The sequence below is a fragment of the Monopterus albus genome, unplaced genomic scaffold, assembly GCF_001952655.1.
Source record: "Monopterus albus unplaced genomic scaffold, M_albus_1.0 scaffold329.1, whole genome shotgun sequence".
Lineage (NCBI taxonomy): Eukaryota > Metazoa > Chordata > Actinopteri > Synbranchiformes > Synbranchidae > Monopterus > Monopterus albus.
Window position 1 is genome coordinate 1,030,205 of NW_018128209.1, and position 5,871 is coordinate 1,036,075.

The following is a 5,871-nucleotide window of genomic DNA, read 5'->3' on the forward strand; positions in this document are numbered from 1 at the left end:
GGGGGGGACTCTTCCGCGAACCACTGCCTCGAGGCTTCTATCGTTGCCAAAAAGACACGTGACTGATGACGTCCGACGCAAAAACAGCTGGCCTGAGTGACTCCCGTGACCAGTTCAGACCGTCGATATGGTGTCATGTGACATCTCGCTGCACGCGTCATCAGGTGCGGAGGGGTACTATAAAGCCACCCAAGATGATGCGCAACATGTGGGTTTGCCGGCGTAGTAGGTGTGTGCGTAGTTGCTGTCGGTATGATCACTGCTGCTAATGATCACCTTGGAGCCAGCTAGGAATAAAAATGATTGATTCTCCATCCCTTGTATTTATTCACACCCTGTCCTAGTTACATACGCACATATTACCATCCTAGCACATCCTCTGTTTCCCCAAGCACGCCTTCTCCCACCTACTACACTACATACTTTCATAGACTGGACTGACCAATCAATCTTTACAAACATTTTCACATCATTCACATAAAGCTTAGTTACACCCATCACATAATTCAGACATTGTTCTGCTGCATACTATTTCACCACCAGATGGCACTAAACCGAACCTTTGAATGAATGAACCAATACTCGATACAAATGATGAAGTGGTTCGATACAGGTGTCATGGTGTCAATTGGACATCACTAGTGTCGACCACAGGAAGGTAGGATGAAGGTAGTTGCTGGACCGAGCTGCGGAGTGTGGAGATCACTCACTGGCTGGTCAAGTAAAGGCGGTTGAGGCTGAAGAGAAGGGATAAGGCAGAAGGTGACGATGAGCAGAGAGGAACAGAAGGAGAGCACCGACCTGGCTGGTGAATGACAGTCTGGTAGCAGAATGGAGAAGGTCTGAAGGTTAACAGTTCCGTGTGGTGGTATGAGTCCAAGTAAGAGGGCTGAAGGCAAGAACGGGCAAGGAGAAGGCTGAGGAGGAGGCCAACTGAAACAGTCACACCAAAAAGGCAGATAACAGTCTCTAAAAGAACAAATATGGCACTAGTTGTCTGGTTGGATACAAGAACATGTACATGAACATGTTCATATCGATTGGAGTCATTGAACATATTCATTTTCAGTTGTTTCAGTAGAAGGACCTGTTTCATACACATCCATGTGCGATACTGAATACAGTATTACACGTTTGTAGGCCTTTATATTTTGCAAGTGTAAAGTAGCCTTTTCCTGAGAGAGGACCACAGGAAGATTTATGTTTTATGTTTACTGTAGCAGCCCCAGAGTCATGTTTGGAATCAGTATAATACAAGCAGCAGCTAAGTGAGCAAATAAAATAGCATCACCTACAGTAACTAAAGCCTTACAAATAGAAAATCCAAGTAAAAATCCATATTATGGTAGCTGTATTGTAGTTCTAGGCTAAAGGGTGATCTCTAGAAAGAGCAGCCACAGCAGTACATAATGATGTCCAGATCTTAGAACAAAATGTATTTAACCACTTAACCATTTTACTCTAGTTCCAGCATCTAGTACTTAAGCTAACATAATGGATCTACTGTAAAAGTGAAGTGCCTAGCAAAACCACCCTGGAAGTCTTGAAGTGTATAAAATGTACTTGCCTGAATAATCTTTTGAAGTGTGTGAACACTCACCTGTTTTTCTCACTGAGGCGTGACATTTCCTGAGTCTGCAGGAGAATATGTTTCTCCAGCTGGTTAGTGAAGAGCGACTACTCAAGCAGCTGGATCTCAAGGTGACTTATTTGGTTTAACGCCTACAGATAAATAAAACAGAAGAATAACTCTATTCTGCACAGGCAGAAGTATGGATGGGAGTGATGAGAGATGCTGATGATACTGATGTTGGGGAAAAATAGCTTAGTTGAAATCATAAAAAGGAACTTTGGGGATATGCAGTCATATTAAATATCACAAGGCTCATAATGCTCATTCTTTGAATTAATTCTTACTGTGAAAACCTGAGCAGGAACTATCTCATACGCACCTGTGACATGTTTTGAAGTTACAGTTAAAACAAAAATGTGAACAAAGCGGCTCAGATATTTGTACAGGTTGTGGCTTCATAGGGACTTTGATAAGAGAAAAAGAAAGCCTGAGGACCAAAACAAGCCCAATCTGTAATGACAGCTCTGTGGCATGATTGAAGAGACATCTGTGTTGTGCTGCTGAGCTTTGTTTTAATTGGCTTGTTGTCAGACACCAAGCTCACCTCATTGTGTCAATCAGAGCCTGTAGAACCAAATACCAGCTGTTTTAAAGCGATTGCCGCCACCTTGGGGCATGGCTTCTCAGTGGGATACATCTGAGTAGTATTTAATTAGCAATTTGCCAAGTCTTTTGCAAATGAAATCATTTGTTTTTGCATGGTTGTTCATTTGGATTGGCTGCAACCAAGTTGTCCCAGGTTCACCGAAATGCTTCCTGTTGGGCTCACCTGGGTCTCAACATCGGTCAGTTTGTGAGCCTGCTCCATTGATTGGTTGAGAAGATTGGTTCCATCTCAAACATGGCAGCTGGGTGTGCACCACTGTTCACTTCATTTCCTCCATCCCAGAGTGCACATTCTCCTGAATGAAATTCTCCAGCTGTAAAGAGAATAAGCAAACACCGAGAATGTTATCCACAATGTCACATTGTGGTGTTAACCATATTTTTGGAGGTAATGTCCCTGTATGTTTATTGACTTCTCGATGCAATGAGAAAGTGCCAGCCTTAGTGATCTATCTTTGTCACCTCTATCTTCTCAGGTACTGAGACAAAGTCATGAAATTCAGTGTCCTCAGGGCAATGCCAATGTCTCGCTACCCATCTATCCATCTGCAGGTCTACCTCAGGCAAATATCGACCTCACATTAATAAAATGATGCAGTATATAGGCATTTCAGTGGGATTTTAGAAAGAGCAGATGGTATTTATACGCTGGATGTCAGGGATAGTCACCTGTGCTTTGTAATCAATCATGAGCTCAGAGAAAGAAGCACTGGCAAACACCCGTCATACATTACAGCTGGAGTAAAAATTGGATGGCACACATCTTACTTCAATAGATTTTCTTTTTAATGTGGTCAGTTTTAGCAAATGGCATCTGAAAGACAAATTTGGCTTTTTCTGCCATCAACAACGGAATATTGTTTGATGTTTAACGAGCAATGGCATTTGTCATTGCAATAAAGCAAAGTAGAGTATTGAACTGGTGAACATTAATATCTAGTACTTTGCTTGGGGATTTATAGCTTTTCTTGGGGATATTTGTTAAACCATATAACTGCAAAATGAAGTCTGTATGGAGAAAGTTTTCAAAATTATCTAACTAGTGAGTGGCTATCCACAAAAACTGAAGAGAATTCAAACGACTGATTGTTTATTTCCATTACAAATGCCCATCTCAGGGAGGAAAGAGATTATGATAATGCACTGCCACCACAGAGGGGTTTTTCTATTTTTATGAAGAAAAAAAACTAATCCAAGTGGGCAAATAGAGATGAATCTGCAATTAAATTCTTTGTCTGCTAGTAATCTTTCACTCTTTGTCTCTTACTTCTTTTTGATCTCTCTCACTAACTCCTTCTTTGTTTAAAACTCTTCCTGTTCCTTCCTCTTGCACTCTAAATCCATTTCTCATATTTAGCTACTTTAGGACAATTGAGACAGCAGAAAAAAATGAGATTATGAAGCAACTCAAAGCAAACTCCAAAAGAGGAACTAAAGGTCCCTGCATCATAAACAGCCTTCTATACAGAAGTCACAGTTTAATACAGTATTTTGTGATATAGGCCACTCTCAAGCTCTTAATACACACCATCTCCCACTGCAAATTGCATTAACTGCAGCTGTGTCATCCACTGCGCTATGCAGCCAGTTAATAAATCTGTAATGTAATTCTGTCTTATTGTGTCTAAAAGGGACAAAGAAGGATCATTGCTGCAAAAATTATAGGAGTTGTCAGTTGACGTATTAATTTTTGAGCCAATTGGCACATTTGTTCTTAGCTACAATTAAAGAGGATGGGAGAAGCATTTAAGTTGTGTGTCTGCTGGCAAATAATATGATATTAACTTCTAGATTAATGTAGTGTATATACTGTATGAATGCTAATGAGTGTGATGCTCTAAACATGGTGCATTTACCCCAACTTCAACACAGTGTGATGCCAACTTCACATTTCTCTATAGCAAATGAGTGGCCAAACAAACAAAACAACAAAATATGTGCATGCCTAGATACAGGACCACTAGAAGCACTTAATAAAATATGTTTTGTTCTAATGAGGATGATAGTCAACACTCATTTTAGATTCTTTACAATGGAAAGAGGTGCATTTTTAAGGAAAGAAAAATGGAGACCAGTTGGATAGCATGTAAAGAGTAATCTGAGCAAGACATTTTAGTAATGGCCTAATAAAACATTACTTGGCTAGGAAATGACATCACCAGGGGTAACCAGGCCACCTTGATCTCTGGGAAATTCTTTTGTATTGGCATAATCTGCACAGGCTCTTAAAAGTAGTACTAACAAAAGCACACTCATATCCAACTCCTGAGGGCAGCATTGGACTAAATGGGGGATTGTGTTTTGGGTTAGTGCAAAGAGAACAAGCACTAGTTCTGCTTGGAAACACCAAAGGGGTACTCTGGAACACCTAATGCAGTCCTGTTGCACTCGTACATTATAAATTCCTCTGTGGAATATGGTGGATTAATAAGTTCATGTCTGTGTGTGTGTGTGTGTGTGTTTTTGTATTACTTACATCATGAGGACTGAAACCTGTTAATACACTCACACTGTGGGGACTCAGCCATCTTTGTGGGGACCAGAAGCTAGTCCCTAAGGTAAAATCACAGAATTTTAGGGTATCAACATGGTTAGGGTTAGGATGAGGTTAGGGTCAGGTTACTCACCAACACATATGCCTAACACTCTTCCATATACATGTCACCAGTTGCTCCCCACAATTATGCAGATTAAATTAATAAACTCCACAAGATGCTGAAAAGATTTGTCATCTGGAGTCAGAGGTCAGTATACCCTCATGCATATCTAAAAGGGGCTCTGTAGGGTCATGCTATCTGCGATCATTTATGCATCACTATGGCCTGGTGGAAGATAGATGGTATCCTTGTCTTCATTCTAGATATTATGTGGCAAAGCTTGCAACAGGGTGAGGTATGTGTCAGCAGAAATTAAACTGTAATTAAACTGCATCTCTTTCATGACAACAAGAGAGGATACTGTATACTGTATTACATGCTCCAGAGAATATGCCCAATGTATAATACTGAGCACCCACAATATGTGATTTTTAAAATTTTTCTATTATACAGTTTAGCCCAGACTTTGTGGATTGTGTGCAGGAATGTGCGCATGATGAAAAGTGTGTGTACTCTCTCACTGTCTCTGTCTCTTCCTGTTTCTCAAAAATACACATTGTGGCCTCATGGGATGCTTCCCGTAGAACCTAGATCTCTTCATAGACTGATCATCAGTTAGTGTGCACAAGGGAAGTAAGTGCATTTCTGACTGTATGTCAGGAGAGCATTAGCAAGACAGAGTTTAAGATCAGATGGTCTATGAGTCAAGGTGTGAGATGAGACACATTCATCATCTCAGAGCTGCAGCATGGTCCAGATAAAAGTAACGAGGTTGGAAAGATAGAAACAGAAAAAAAGAATGGACAGAAAAACAGGCTGTTTTGTGGTGAGTGAGAGTGGGATGTGGCATGAGCACAGGAAGAGCTTTGGCATTTGCAATTCCTCGTTTTGAAATCCTGAAATAAAATCAAAATGTTAGCCTTCAGTTGACCCTTCTAATCGCTGAACACAGCACTTAAATCGAGCCAACAATTACTGTGTTCCTTAAATTCTTATTTATCGGAAAGATTTCAATTTGTTCATGTTAATGATGAA

The 5,871-nt window shown here is 40.5% G+C and overlaps 1 pseudogene; it reads right to left on the minus strand.

Moving 5' to 3' along the window:
* LOC109974369 (angiopoietin-2-like) overlaps positions 1-5,871 on the minus strand; it is a 31,431-nt pseudogene that overhangs the window by 20,091 nt on the left and 5,469 nt on the right.